The sequence below is a fragment of the Sphaeramia orbicularis genome, chromosome 4, assembly GCF_902148855.1.
Source record: "Sphaeramia orbicularis chromosome 4, fSphaOr1.1, whole genome shotgun sequence".
Classification (NCBI taxonomy): domain Eukaryota; kingdom Metazoa; phylum Chordata; class Actinopteri; order Kurtiformes; family Apogonidae; genus Sphaeramia; species Sphaeramia orbicularis.
The window spans coordinates 57,426,756-57,443,309 of NC_043960.1; positions in this window are offsets into that span (position 1 = coordinate 57,426,756).

The window sequence follows — 16,554 nt, forward strand, 5'->3', positions numbered from 1 at the left end:
AATAATAATAATTATAATTATAATTATAATCAAAACCGCAGGCAGTGTTAAGGCCCTCGCCCAGCCTCCTCCCTGTGCGACCGCTGAAGACACCAACAGTGAGACGACACCGTATCGTGGGCTCGATCCAACATTCATGATAATAATGCAAAGTAGAAAATTGCAAACACTGTCATATTAAAATAATTCTTAACATTCTAACAGTGTAAAATCTGTTGTGAAAGTACAAGAGGTTTTAAAAGATAATCATTAAGATTTGAATTGGCTACAAAATTATAACAAAATGTCAAACCCAACAGTTAGTCCAGTGATGATCTGAGGCATCAGACACCTAACAGAGAAAAATGACACAAACGAACCAAAGGTTTGGACCGATGCAGGCCAAAAGGAGGCACATTGGATGTGAGTGTGTGTGAGGCCATGGAGTATCAGATTAAAGATTATAAACCAAAAGATAAAGTAAAAAACACCAACAGATCAGAGAGATGGAGTTAAATTAATTAACCTGTTTAAATCAGAAGGAGAAGCTTACAGAGATAATTTGAGGAAAATTCATGAAATACTCAAAAGCAGAAAGATAAACACAGAGGACAAAATGGAGGAAAAGTTGGCTGAGAAGTCAACAGACACAACAGGATTGTATCCTTTACTAAAAGGGTTGGTCACCATTGAAGGTGATGTTGAAATTACAGATGATAATAAATCTCCCAAATCCACGCCAATGCCATCAGTTATTCCCAAACTCTGGAACACCAGCAAAAAGGAAGAGAGGACTAATCATCTGAAAGCGTTCGATTGTTATGCAGACAAAGATCAAGCATTAAAGGGTTTAAATAGAACAAGACCATCTGATCTCAGGTATAGACCAAACATACGTCCACCAGACAGATCCACTGATCCTGGACAGTCTAAGGCTCATACAGACCACTACATCCCATGGCAGGACACAGACCTGGACGGCTTGGTTGCTAGGCTACCTGACATCCATGAGGGAGCAAGTAGATGGATAAGAGACTTTGAGGAGGAAACTTCAGGCAGAATGTTCGCCCTTGGAGACAATAAAGCCTTGTGGGCATGGACACTGGGTATTCAAGCAACGGAACAGTTGTTCTGGTCAACGCGCAATGAGTGGATGATCCAACAAGAGGCAGATGGTATGGAGTTCAGTCCCTGTCATCCAGTGTTGTGGACTGCATTGAGGAAGGAGTTTCCAGCTAAGATTGATCCTAAAGTTTTGAGAGGGGAACTACTGACTGACACAGAAAACCCAGTGACATATATCAGGAAGCAGCTGAAAAAGTGGAAACAAGAGACTGAGGAGGACGTGGACAGAAGCCCCCTACTGGTGACTGTGTTCAGAAATTCCACTGTTGGAGCTATGCCACCTCCAGTGAAAAGCAGATCGGAGGATGTTGTGGGGTTAACATCCAAGTCTCACAGAGAGTTTTATGAACATGTGAGTCATGTGGTGGAAAAGCATCGGAGGGAGGAGCAGAAACTTAAAGACCAAGAGAGAAAGATGCAGAGGAAAGTCACTCAGCTCCAGCTGAATGAGCGAACCAGCAAGAATAAGAAGAAGGATCCATCAGCTGTGCAACTGGTCAATCATCAACTGGTCTGTGGTAGAACATACTACTGTTTCATACTTGCACGTGTTTCTGTTAAACATTGTCAATAAATCCATCCTTTACAGCCTAAAGAGATGTCCAGTCCTTTATCTAGTGAACACTGCTCTCTTTGTAAAATGTGTTGTTTTGCTTAAATACATAAATAGAAGTAGGAAACACACAAACAAACGGGCTGTTGATGTTTATTATAACAATGTATCAACTGAGTTTCATTTCACTGAGTCCATTTACATGCACACCAACACTCCAATCATTATCTGATTTCTGGAGTTATGAGATGATCCAACTGATCATGTAAACAGGATAATCTGATAGGTTTGATCTGATAATGGCACTTATCTGATTATGAGAAATCAAAAACACACCTAGATTTCTCCCCAATAGTCCAATGTCCTCATGCATGTATACAGGGCGATCAGATTTTTTTTTTTTTTTTTTTTTTCCACGTCTGCACATGGGAAAAAAAAACAAAAAAACAATCTATATAAATGGAAGTTATGCAGCAACAACGTGAGCCTGAGGAAAAATGTAAAGAAACAATGAAATGAAATGAAGGATAGCAGCAACATGTGACCTGTTCTGTCGTCTTATGAGCTCTCACATTAGGACAGCTAACGCTGACACTGTAGGTGTTGCCATGGGCAACAAGACAAGACCGGATGTTTTGAAAATTACAGGAAGTGTACGTCTTACATCATAACATACGTAAGTACTCCAAAAGAAATCAAATAATGGACTGAAACATGTAAACCAGCGTTTCTTGATTAGTGCATTTCTGAAGTGCACGTAAACACATCACATCTGATTACAGCAGTTATTGGATTACTCCCAGTTATTGGAGTTTTATGGTCATGTAAACGGGCTCTGAGCCTATGTCACCAGTTCACACACAAGGAAATGGAAGACTGATTTCATACTAAACTGGGCGTTTATTTTGTGTAGTGACTGACAGAACACCTAACTGTCTTCAGTTGTCTGAGTCAGAAAACCTTCTTCCAGCAAATTCTCATTGCAAATGTGCATTTACACTGTTAAGGCACAGGGGGTTTGAACAAAAAATCCTAAGACAATATGAGTCATTACCCTCGGCCACACTGGCTGCAGGGTATTGTCATCAGTTGGTCGTCCGTCTGTCCATCTGTCTGTCAACACTTTGGCATGCACTGATAAGTCAGGCCACTGGGTGGCAGTAGTGTGCCCGATAAGTCAGACCGAGGGTTTTCCAGTGCCAACGTTATGTTTTTCCATGTATTTAGGTTGAATCATGTGAATCTGTTGACACTTTGTTCGTGTTGGGAAATGGCTTTCGTTTGGACAAGCATAATTATGGTTGCAGACAGATGAAAAATGGCAGAAGTCCTCAGATAATGAATAAGATTGTTACAAGTGACTAGCTCTGAAAGGTGTTCCATTCTAGAGCAACAGCTCTGCTGAGCCAGTTCCAGTTAAGTGAAATTAATGAGCCAGTGAAACTAACGATCATCTGGAAGGGAAGAGAAACTCAGTGATGTGTGTGAAATGATGTCTGTAATTATAAGTTGTAAGCACTGACGGTGAAAAATGTGACATAAAACCAACACTTATACCACTACGTCCATTCAGAACACATTTCTACACTGCTCCGCTATCAAACAGAAGAAAGAGTTTCTGACAAAAACAACAATAAAATCTATTTATATATATTTTATAACAAAGTAAAGTGATGTTTTTAGGTTTGTTTGGTGTGCCGCTCCACTGGCCCCCATTACATTTAAGATGCATTCTCAGCAGAACAAATCATTGGCACAAAAGTGTGGTACAAATATTCAATTAGAAATATTCATTTAGACAGAACATATTCTGAAAAGCCGAGAGAACATCATGAGCGGATTATGATGCAAGGGCATTTATGACCTTGTGTTTATATTTTATTTTGAAAGCTGTAAAAGGTTAGAGAAAGTCAGCTTCTGTGTTTATGTACAGCTTCCACCTCTCCAACAAGTGTTAAGAAAATATCTACAAGTAAGTACAAATATATATGCAGTACTAATTATGTATTTAAAGTAAGCAAGATAGGTTTAAATTATACTTAATCTTATATATTTTGAGATTTGTGAAGTTCATTTGAAAAGAAACCATCCCAACATTGTACATGTAATGTATGCTTGTTGTTGCTGTTCATTTTTCCACCAATTCAGTGAATATAGTTTTCCTTCTCTCAGCAGGAAAAACACAGGTGATCATACTAGCACTGACAATGACTCTACTGCATTTCAGTGACAGCCACACCACGCCAGAGAACCACTATGTACAAACCAAAACCTCCAGTCAAAAAGAAAAAAAAAAAATGTGTGTTGGAGATTTCTTAATTCTCTCAGTCTTGCTTTAAGTCTGGTCTTACAACAACAGCAGTGCCCTTTCAATGTGCATTTACAAAGGTTTTTGTTTGTGTTTTTGTGATCCTGAATATGGACCTGGGAATTCAAAGTTCATTCCTCTCTTCCTAAACTTAAAGCTTCATGGAAGCTGATAATAGGGTTGTTGCTGACCTCTAGTGGTTGAAGTCACTTTGATGCAGGGTACAAACCTTCTCCAAGTGGTTCTCACTGCAGCAAGGCCACTACAAACCACAACTGAACCATCATCACTGACAACTGTTAAAGACCACCACCAGTACAACCATCTGTCATAATTATAAGACTGTGAATTTGTATTTATGAGGTCTTCTCTAGTAGATCTGAGGTTACTCATACTGGAAAAGTAAGGTATACAGTATGGGATTAATGCTTAACTGACGCTGTGGGTGATATTTCGGAGAGAAAGAAATGCATGTTTTTTTACTGTTATACACTATCATGTCCTATTTTACCTGACCTTCAACATGATCACTTAAACATGATGATACCATGACACCTGTGTGTTTTCTGCCTCACCAAGTTAAAGCATCAACTGTGAAAAAGGTCTGTGTTCAGTTTACACAGCTGGAAAACGGAGGCATGAGCCAAAATCTATGACTCATCGATTATAAGTAGTTTATTGAGGATGTGAGATCACTGCACTAAAGATTTGAACCCATTTAAGGGAGTGAATATCAGGTGAATTCTTCTCTAATGTACAGGTGAGCATATTGTGCACACTTTGCACTTCATAATATAAAAGGTCATATTATTTTTCAAAATATGTATCAGGTTAGAATTCAAAAGTTGTTCATTTTTGCATGGTTTTTAAATTCCCAGTGACTAAAATCAGCGCATTGTAAACAATGGGAAATTACTACACTAGCACCTTTCTTCAAAGTGAGTAAAAAATGCACATTGATGCATTTTAGTATTTAACATTTGACCTACCACACAAAATAATAAAGCATATTAGCCAGTGTTGTTGTTAATTATTGCTATATGCCAGGCTACAAAAAAAGGAGAAGAAATCCAATTTCTATATAGTATATTGGGGGAAAAAAGGGTTTTTTACCTTAAAAAAAATATACCGTACTTTCCGGACTATAAGCTGCTACTTTTTTCTCGTTTTGAACCCTGCAGCTTATACAGCGATGCAGCTCGAGTATAGATTTATACAGGCTAACGGCCTCCAGGGGGCGCTCTAGCAGGAAGTGCAAAAATGAGACAGAGAGATGGAAGAGTTTTAAGTTTTACGTTTAACAATCATTTTGCGTGTCATGCACAAACCCTCATCATGGAAAACACACGAAGAAATCCATATTTCGCAGCTTTTAAGTGAAAAGCAATCGATGTGTCTGTCTAAGAAGGAAATAGAGCTGCAGCACGGAAGTGCCATTGAGCAACAACGGAGGAGAGACGTAGAAGGAGTGTGACGGCGCCTTTGAGGATGTTCAACTCCAACACTGAAGAAGACGACTGCAGTGGTTTAATGAGCAGAAGGAAGATGAAGAAGGAGATCAATGACTTTTCTGGGTTTTTGAACCAGCCTGTTCCTGCCGTTTTACTGCTGTGTTAAAGGCACTGTTTGGAAAAAAGCAGTGAAGGTATGGAAATAAATATTTAAATCATCTTTCTGTTTACCATCTTTCTGTGTAAATATCTCATGTCACAACGTGGACACCTGTGGTTTATAGTCAGGTGAGACTTAAAGTCAGCTGTGGCTTATGTTCAGGTGTGGCTTATAGCCTGGAAAGTACGGTAGTTGTTTTACATTACAAACATGGCATTTAAAGGGTTAAAAAAATCAGCCATTAAGAATTTGATATTAGTGTTTATAGTTCAAGTGGATGAAATACAAAGAAAAGTTAAAAAGTTAAAAACCAACTGTATGAAGAACATTTTGGCATTACCACAGCAGTGCACAGATGACGTACTCAGGAAGGGCCTGTCTGGGCAGGATACCGGAGGGTTAATGGGACAAAGACCCTGATGATTATGGTATTAAAACTGACTGAGTGTTAGAGACACAGGATTATTAAAGATCTTATTCATACTTAAAGGTTAGGAGGAAAAATGGTCCTGGGCTCATGTTCTTTTATCATTTGATCATATTTGTGACTCTGACTGAAATATAATGATGATGTGCCTCTAGTGACCATTTTCCTCAGGGGAAAGCTGCCTTCTCTGCATCATTTTTGTCGATGAGTCAACATGTGTTTCCATCTTTCAGATTCACCTACAGAGAAGATCCAAACTTTGGTCCATTCTTGGTGAGTGTGAATGGTTTGGCTGGAAATGATAAAGACCAGACCTACTGGAAGCTGCTGGTTAAGTCAGCAGACGGTGAAACTACTCCACTTGAAGTTGGTGAGTCAACACTGTTAGTCTGTCTTTTATTGTCATTTGACTAAAATTAAAAGATAATAAAATACATGAATGTGATTTGCAGGCATTGGATGTTATATTCCCAAAGTGAATGAACAAGTCATCCTGAAATTTACAAAGTGGTGAAGATTCAGAAGCCAGTGTACATCGACATGGAATCAGAGGAACAGTGGGGACAAACCGACCATGGATTTCACCAGTGACGCTCTGTCTATGTTGATTAATGACAATATCTGAATAAAAAAACTTTGTCTGTGTGGACTTTGCTGGTTAAAGATGCCATATTGCCATATCCATACCAGAGGCTGAAGACAGTCAACCCACTAAATACATCACATGGGTGCATAAAACATCATTTCATGTGGAATCTGAGTGTGTGGAGTATTTACTGATTTGTTCTTCCCTTCCAGAGACTTATTGGTTTCAGTTCATTTCAGTTCTCTATCAACTAATACAAATCAAATGAAAAAGTTACAACAATGCTAACGATATAATGACACTTTTCTGCTGTCTGCAACAGAAATGACACTGCAATGTGTATTTAACAACGCAATTATATTCATAGGCACTGAAAGCATTTGCTTCAGTTTAAGGAAAGACAACAGGGCTTGGTTTAATAAAGAGAAGGCTGCAAAGATGTGATTGAAAACACTTCTTGGTTAACTACTGGACGTTCAATCCAAACAACAATCATTTCCAAATCCGAACTAAAGAATCTATAGATTCACAAGATTCAACCTAAAAACTTCCAAATACATACAGATGTTTAGCAAATGACTCATATTTTCTGGGGACTTATTGTTAAATTCACTAATGCCTCAACAGTGTGAATATTTCTAAAATATCGGCAAAGGGAACATTTCAAGGTGTAAATTTCCTGTGTGAAGGATTTCTGACTCTGAGAACTGAAGACACTCAGGTGTTCTGTGAGTCACTACACAAAATAAATGCCCAGTATATGAAATCAGTCATCAAGCAGGAAATACCAGATGAAAGTTGAAGGCCAAAGATGATCCTCAGAAATTCAAGCTGCTGCACCTGCAATAATTCTCCATTTCCTTGTGTGTGAACTGGTGACATGGACTCATTGAAATGAAACTCAACCACAATGATGACGTTCATGACTGTATCATTGATGCATTTTTACAATAAACGTCAGCAGTCTGTGTGTTTGTGTGTTTTCGACATTAAAATGCAGAATGCATTTAGGTAAAAACAACACATTTTTACAAAGAGAGCAGTGTTCAATAGATAAAGAACCGAACATCTCTTTAAGCTGTAAAGGATGGATTTATTGTATTATTGATTGTCATTGTTTAACAGAAACATGTGCAAGAATGAAACAGTCGTATGTTCTACCACAGTCCAATTGATTAGTAGAAATAATGGATTAATGACATTCCCATAAAGACTGAGTGAAGACAAAATGTGTAAGAGAAAAAAAAACAATCACCATAGAATACAGATGCCATGATATTTTCCATGAGTCTTTGTGTGGTTAATGCATGGAAGCAAATGTGTGCCGTCAGATACTGAATGGTTGTATTTGCAATAATTTTTTTTGGAATAGTTGTATTTCGTAATTTGAATTTTTTTATAGTTGATTTTTTTAATAGTTCTATTTAATCATTTGAATTTTTTTATAGTTGAATGTTTTTTTTGAATGGCTGTATTTCACACTGAATTTTTTATAGTTAAATTTTTTTGAATAGTTGAATTTTTACACATAGTTTCATAATCTGAATTCAATTATTAAAAAAAAAGTTTTTTAATTCCATAATCTCAAATTTCAAAGTCAATCTAAAAAAATTCAGTATATCACAGACATCTCGACCAGGCAAAACCAATGGAGTACTGAGCCACTTGATCTAACTTTCACCCAATCATACATCGTGCTGAAGATCACATGATGCTCAGGTAGCGGTGCAGGCGCGGTGATTCACACATGAAATGGTTGAATATTAATAACCCATGAATTTCACAAAATCACCCCCGATTTTGCCTAAAAAACTCTTAGTTTCACCATTATATCCTGCCTGTATATGTGTGTGTGTGTGTGGGGCGTGTGTGTGTGTGTGTGTGTGTATGTGTGTATGTGTGTGTGTATTTGTTATTGGGTCATGTGACCCTCCTCCTCTGCTCTTCATCCTCCTCCTCATCTTCAGTGGGAGCTCGAGTCCTCTGAAAGAAGCCAAACTACACACACAACAACAACAACAACAACAACAACACTAAACAACAACACAACACCTCTTGAACAACTGGAACTCTATTAATGGGATGTTTCTTCCTGAACTGTGACTGTGTTTGACTCCGCCTTCATTTGGCTCCGCCTCACATAGACCTGGAACAAACATGGCAGCAGACATGTCCAGTTCAGACTCCTGTGTGTGAGACTCAGTCTGAAGTCCAATGGATCCACTGAGGACAGATGTGAACGTACCTTATAGTAGAAGAAGAAGAAGAAGAAGAAGAAGAAGAAGAGGCAAAGAACACATATGAGCAGAGCCAGGACGATGAGCACCACTCTGACGGTCAGAGGAGTCTGAAACACAAGAGAAACAACCTTTAAAACAACGCCCATGGAACATGTGTTTGAAGACAACAAAGAAATACTGAAGGAAGGAAGGAAGGAAGGAAAGAAGGAAGGAAGGACAAGTGACCAAAGAAGGAAGACCAGAGCAAAGGGAAGGACTCCAGAGGCAGAACACTCTAGTCCAGTGTTTCCAACCAGTGTGCCGTGGCACATTAGTGTGCCGTAAGAAACCATCAGGTGTGCCGTGGAAGATGATCCAATTGGACCTGACTGGTACTGGAAGAACAGTGGGATATAGATCCATACGACTGCACGCACTAATGATCCACTCAACCACAACAGTCTCCTGTTTCCCTTTGCAAAAAGAAAAAGAAAAGTGAAAGTGAACCAGCCTCGATGCACTGCGCTCTGCTGATAAAGCCCCCCCTCACTAGTGACACGCAGATTAGTGAGTTACCCACAAACCTCAAGTATCAGGTTGGGGCAGGGGGAAATGCCTCCTATACTATTACACAATGGACTTCAATCTGGGGGTTCGTCTGAGGGGTCACTGACGAACCACTCTCAGCTTTCTTGTTCCAAACGCTCTGTGACAGTGTGCCCCCCCCCCCCCCCCCCCCCGAAAAAAGAAAGAGACTCAGAGCTGTTGAGGAAGATTTGTGTGTGTCTTTCTTCAATTCCTGCAAGAATATGAGCTTTGTGTTCAACTAAACAGGCCCAGGTTTCACACTGAGTGAGTACATTGAGACTAGATTTGTATTCGGCCTGATCACAACCCAGGGTACCAGAAAGGGTGCACATATAGATAAAAAATAATAATGCTCTGTCAAAAAATCAGACAGGCCATTTTATTTGTCTGATATTTCTCTTTTAAAGTCCAAACTATTTTTGTATTATTTGTCTTATGGTGCAGGCTTGTACTCCTGTCAAATCAGAAATTCTTGGGTGTACGGACACTCCAGCCTAATAGCCTCCATATTTAACGCCTACAAAGATATACAAATGTTTCAGCACTCAGGAGAATCATGCATTGTTTATTGCATAGATGTCGTGTCCAAAGCATGCCTGCTGAAAAATTCCATATATTGACAGAAACAATAAAATTAGACCCACATATTTTGATATAGTGTACAGACACTACTTGGTGTACGGACTCTACAAGATTGGAATGGAAATCTGTCTGAGCACATGGTCACATCTCTGTTAGATCTGTAACTAAGTCTTCCTGGTGCAGGAGTAAATAAACATTTGTGAACAAGTTAGAACAATATATCTATAAGGAATATACACCATATTATTGATGGAAGTATATTGGTGTACGGACACTACATGAATTTGGGTGAACAACGCATCATTGAAAACATGCGGTTCGACGTAAACATCCATTTGACACATTGTTCCCAAATTTTCTGCAGCCAGGGAGCATACCAAAATCTGTCTAGTTGTGCATATTTAGTCATAATAATACTGAAATAACAGGTTCCCATTCTATTATTACAATTAAAGGGCTGTAAAAGAAGGGTTTTCAGAACAAAATGGTTGATTGTCTTAATACTGAAAATAAGAATTGATAAACAGCTGTTCAACAAAAATGATCAATAAATGAAAAGCACTGTGATGTGTGTATTTGTAATAAAAAAGACACAGGAGTTGAGTAGTAATTATTTATAGTGTTACAAAACATTATGTACAATAATTTTGCTCTCTTCTAACAATAAAATTTTGCACATGTTTTCACGCTCATGGGGTCGCCATTTTGTCAGTTTTTATCTGATTTTCTTCAAATTTGGAGGATTGCAAGATCTAGTAATAAGATGGCCAAAGAAACCTTTTGGGAGTGGTTTTGGGGGGATCTTTTTGCAATAGTGATTAATAACTGCTGCAAATATACTTGTACACCTTGATTGTGATCAATAAATTATTATATTTTGTGAGAAGATCAAATTTTTCAAAATGGAATTAGCAAAAAACCTGGCCTGATTGAGAAAAACAGATGTCATTTTTGGATTTAGCGGTGCAAAATGGTCCTAATTCAGTTGAAAAAACCTAGACAATTTACAAAAAACATTTTTTTGTAACCCAGTGTACTAATTAATACCAAAATAAGATTGGTAAACACACTTTATGAAACTTGTGACTTGATTCCTGTTAGGTACAATGGTGTATTCACCGCAGATGTAGCAGAATATGTCAGGCTTATTTTTGCAAGACCTTCTAGTCGGAGCCATTTCATTCACCTGTAATATTAAAAAAAACATTAATCATAAATTGGCAAAAGTAAAATCTTCAGAACTCGTTTATTGCAAGAAATATGAAAGAATTTTGTGTCATATGATGTGAAAATGCCCATAAATGTAAGCAAAAATGTTAAAAAGCCAATATGTAGCATAGTTGAGAAAGTTGACCTGATTGAGCAAAATTAACGTGATTTTTGGATTCAGCACACCAAAATTATCCTAAATCAGCTCAAAAAACTTAAACAATAAATTTGTTGTTGACCAGTGTTACACTTCAGTAAATATACTTTCTGTGACATTTTTGTTTGGTGGCGTGCCTTGCGATTTTTCTAACGTAAAATATGTGCCGTGGCTCAAAAAAGGTTTGGAAACACTGCTCTGGTCCACACCACAAGAACAGGTCAGGTGTTGATTACAGAGCACCCAGCGGATCATGGTGGAACAGTCTGTAGAGTGGAACCTGCCTGTATTCATCAACTTCAACCACTGTCAAAAAGCATTTGATAACAGAAACCGCTCCAACACTCTGGAAACTCATGAGACACTACGGAAGACCTGAGAAACTAGTCAACGTTGTGAAGGCCAGGGACCAGGAACCAACTGCACAGAAAGGACAACTGTCACAACCTGTCCACGTACAGACAGGAGGAGCACATTCTGTTCATCCTGGCAGTTGATTGGATCATGAAGGAACCGACCAAAGGAAGACAACATGGACTCCAGTGGACACTCTGGTAACAAATGGATGACCTAGACTTTGTGGACGGTCTTGCCCGACTGTCTCATACACATGTACAGATGCAAACAGAGACAGATGAACTGAACCTACAGCCCACACATACATCCAGGAAAGTCCAGAGTTCTTCAGTTGGACCACGGGGGTCAAACATGCGTCCCGGGGGCCAAATGTGTCCCATCAAAGGTTCCAATCCGACCCCTGGGATGAATTTGCAAAGTGCAAAAATTCCACAGTCCAGGCTGTGGAACTCATTTTAGTTGCGGTTCCACATACAGACCAATATGATCTACAGCCAAATAATAACAGCAGAAGAACCGACAAAAAAGAATGACTCCAGATTTTCGACTGGGTTTGATTTGAAAATAATATTACATTAGGCCTGTAAATAATGACAACTTCAAATTTTTGTCTCTGTTTTAGTGCAAAAAATAACAAATTTTGAAAATACTTACATTTACAAACTATCCTGTAACAATAAAATGTGATTAACCTGAACAAATATGAACAGTCTGAAATGTCTATAGAAAATTCAGCCCAATTTGAACTCTTTTCTGTCTGTTCCTCAGTGTTTAGTGTCTTTGTAGATCTGATCCATAATGCACATGGACAAACAAGAAGTGGAGGCAGAATATTGTTAAAATTGCACTTATTTTTCTTTAGAAATTTCAGTTTTTTTCAGGTTATTTACATTTTTTTTGTTTGGATAGTTTATAAAAGTAAGTATTTTCATCATTTAATTGGGTTTTTTACACTAAAACACAAACATAAATTTGCTGTTGTCATTATTTATGGGTTATTCTGTTATTATTTTATTGGTCCGACCCACTGGAGATCAAATTGAGCTGAATGTGGAACCTGAAAGAACATGAGTTTGAGAGCCCTGAGTTAGACAAAACATTAAGTAATCCTGTCACAGTGGATAAAAGATCCCTGGAAGACTGGAACCTTTGGAGTATCATCGACAAACAAGGCAGAGCAGAAGCTGAAATAAAAGCAAGAATCAGTAAAGCAAGAACAGCATTCAGCCACTGGACACAAGTTTGGAAAGACACAAAGACCTCCCAACACACACAGATACAGCTGTAAATTCAGATGTGAAATCACTTCTGTTCTGTGGCTGTGAAACATGGAAGACACAAAGACAGTCCTGGACAAAGTCCAGACTGTCACCGACCGATGCATGAGAACAATCCTGAAGATCAAATGGAAACACAAGGAGACAAATGAAGAAGTGTGGGACAGAAGTGGACCGAATCCAACAGAAGAAGAAAACAGACTGATGGTAGACGGAGCTCACAAGGATGGACCAACAGAAAGGTGGAGTTCACCTGGACGAGGCCTATACCCTACCAGGGGTCAAAGGTCATGGTGGTGACCTCATCTATGGAACCAGTGAATGGACCCTAGACCTGATCCACTGAACCAAGCCCACATTAGAACACTGACCCCACAGGACTGGACTGGAGGCACTAGGCATGATGGGTAATCACTGCCCCCACAGGACTGGACTGGAGGCACTAGGCATGATGGGTAATCACTGCCCCCACAGGACTGGACTGGAGGCCTGTTCCTCCCTTCAACTCTGCACATGTGAGTTCATCCACCCACTGTCCATGACACACACACATGTACAGATGCACCTTGAACTGGGGGGGGGGGGGATTAATATCAAATACCACATTAGCCCTGATTTTCTGATGCAACAAGATGTTCTAAGCACTCCTGTGTAATTTTTTTTTTTTTAAATTTTCATCCAAACCCCCCCCCCCCACCCCAAATATTACTTTTTGAACTCTGAAAATCTCACCTTTCACCGCTTCTCCACTCTTTTGTCCAGTGCAGTGTATAAATATGTTCATGATGGTCATTTAATGATCTTGTAAGTTCCATATTGTATCGTAAGAGTACTTTGTACTACGAAAAGTCTAATGTCAAGGTCATGTTGGAGGTTAAAGGTCACCAAAATGCCTAGTTTTTTCAAAAATTCATACAATCCGACATTTTTATATAATCTGTCCTCAGTTCTCTTCCCTCTGGTTTCCTGGTGGGATCCCCCAAGGCCTTTGGCCCTTTAAAGACACATTAAGGACTAAAGATTAAAACATGGACATTCCATTTGAATTTGCCGCCATTAGTGTGGTGGGAAACACTGACACTTCAGTCATTCATTTTCTGAACCCGCTTTATCCTCACTCGGTCTCTTGGAGCCTATCCCAGCGACTTATGGGTGAAGGCGGGGTTCACCCTGGACATGTGACCAGTTCATCACAGGACTGAACATATAGAGACAAACAATCACTGTCACATTCACACCTATGGGGGATTTAGATTAACCCACTGACCTATCAGTGCATGTGTTTGGATGGTGGGAGGAGCCAGAGTACCCAGAGAGAACCCACGCAGACACAGGGAGAACATGCAAACTCCACACAGAAAGGTCCCACCCCCATGGACTAAAGGTCCCCCCCCTATGGACTGGTGCTGGAATGGAACCCAGGACCTTCTGTCTGTGAGGCACCAGGTCTATCCACTGCACCAACAGGACATATACATGTAAATGTCAACGTCATGTGAAACTACCGTTTGTTCTTTTTGACATGTCACTGTGGAGAATACATGAGTAAATAGTTGTGTTGAATGTGCCTTAGTGAATGGAAGTTGTTTGTGGTCAGTAGATGTGTTCTGAGGAGAGAACCTGAGCCCAACATTTGGAAGAACCCACATTAACAGCTTCATTCCATCAAATATGCATTTTGGACCATTTGGGTGACCTTTGACCTATAACTTGACCTTGACTCTACACCTTTTGTAGTGCAAAGCACTCTGAAGACATGACATGTCTCACAAAAAAACATTTAAAGGCCCAGAATGAGCAGATTGCTACATTGTACTTTATCAAAAGTGACGAAGGTTTGAAAGTTGCCAAAAACCCCACGTTTTCAGGGTTGAAGAAGTAATTTTCGGGGTAAGGGGTGGGGGGTTTGGGCTTGATTTGAAATGTTTTCACATTTTTGTATTCCCAAGACTTGGGAGCATTAGAAAATCTGGGCTAAAGTTGAATCTGAAAATTTTCCTGAAATAAGCCCCCCCCCCACACACTTGAACTGTGGACACTAACTGGGCTTCACATTTAACTGGATGGACTGGGTTTAAACCTGGGTTTAAACTCAACTGTGCTTTGAACTGAGCTCAGATTAAAGGAGTGTTTGTTGGTTCAGCCCAGTCTCTGACAGGTTCAACTGGACCGGCTTTACCTGATCTCAGTTCTACCGACGTGGTTCTGCTCACACCTGTTCACTCTGCTCACTGGGAACGTTATGGAACATGGTCATGTGACTGTTACTGATGTATTGTGGGTGTTTTGTGTGCATTTGTCCTGACATTACCTCCGACAGTGAGATAGAGGGCAGGGCTCTGAGACGACGAGAAGCTGTGATTATAAACATCTACGTGATAAACACACGTGTAGTCCCGTTGGTGGGTGTGGCCTACGGCAGACAACAGGAAGTGAGCGGAGTGATTGACAGCCGGCAGGGTGAGGTTCAGCGGCTCTTTGGTGTCAGAGATCAGCTGGAAGGAGCCTCCTGGGTACTGTGGTTGGACGGAGCATGTGATGGTGAAGTCGGAGCCCGTGAGCAGCCGGAACCCCTGCTGGTAGACCTCAAAGACCCCGTCAGACAGGGAGATGTTGGGCTGAGGCAGCAGATCTGTCCACACACAGAGACATGATTGGACCAAGCAGCACACATGAGCACAAACAAGCAGTCAGAGAATCCATCCTCCTCAGAGACACAGATGGATCTGATCCACAGGAGTCTGGGATGGGATGAACACTGACCAATGAAAACATGGAGGAAACAGAGCCGCTAGGTCACCAGGGCATCTTCGGAATTTTGCCGCGACGTGCATTGTGGGAAGTTCAGCTCCACGCAGCCGCAGTAGGAAGAGGCAATGAGGCCGTTTCTGTGTTTGTTTGCGCTGCGGCCATAACGCAGCTGCGTGGAGCTGCACTTCCCACAATGCACGTCGCAGCAAAATTCCGAAGATACCCTGGTGACCTATGATCTGTGTAAACAAACAAACTATTTATGGAGGACAACACGAAACTGTTCAGCACGAGGGAAGAGGTTCAGCTGAGGAGTAACAGAAAGACCAACGGAGTAGAGACACTGAGGACATGACTGGGGTTGGACAGATACAAGTTATACACAGTTTTAAAACACAGTTTGTGCCCGTTTGTACCTGAACACACCACGTCCACACCAGATGAGAACATGTAGGAACCACTTAGTTCAACACAGTCCCTCAGTCCAGACGTCAGCTTTACACAAGGAACTGACACTGACCACACACGTCTGTGTGCAGAATCCTGTGTGTTGTTGACTGAAACAGCTGATCCACAGTCCAGATACTGACACACAGCAGATCCAGACTTCAGGTCCCAGTCTCTACGGGGGTCTATTACTGGTCTCCACTGTCCCAGGTGTTGGATCTCCAAAGTACCAGCACAGCGGCTCGGCTGTCCCACCAACCTGACACCACCTGGGTCTGAGCAGAGACACAAAGACATGAGTCAAACAAACACAATGTCGTATGAAAGCCACGCCCCCTTGGTACCTGAACAGGTGAGTCCAGCAGCTGTTCCAGGTGA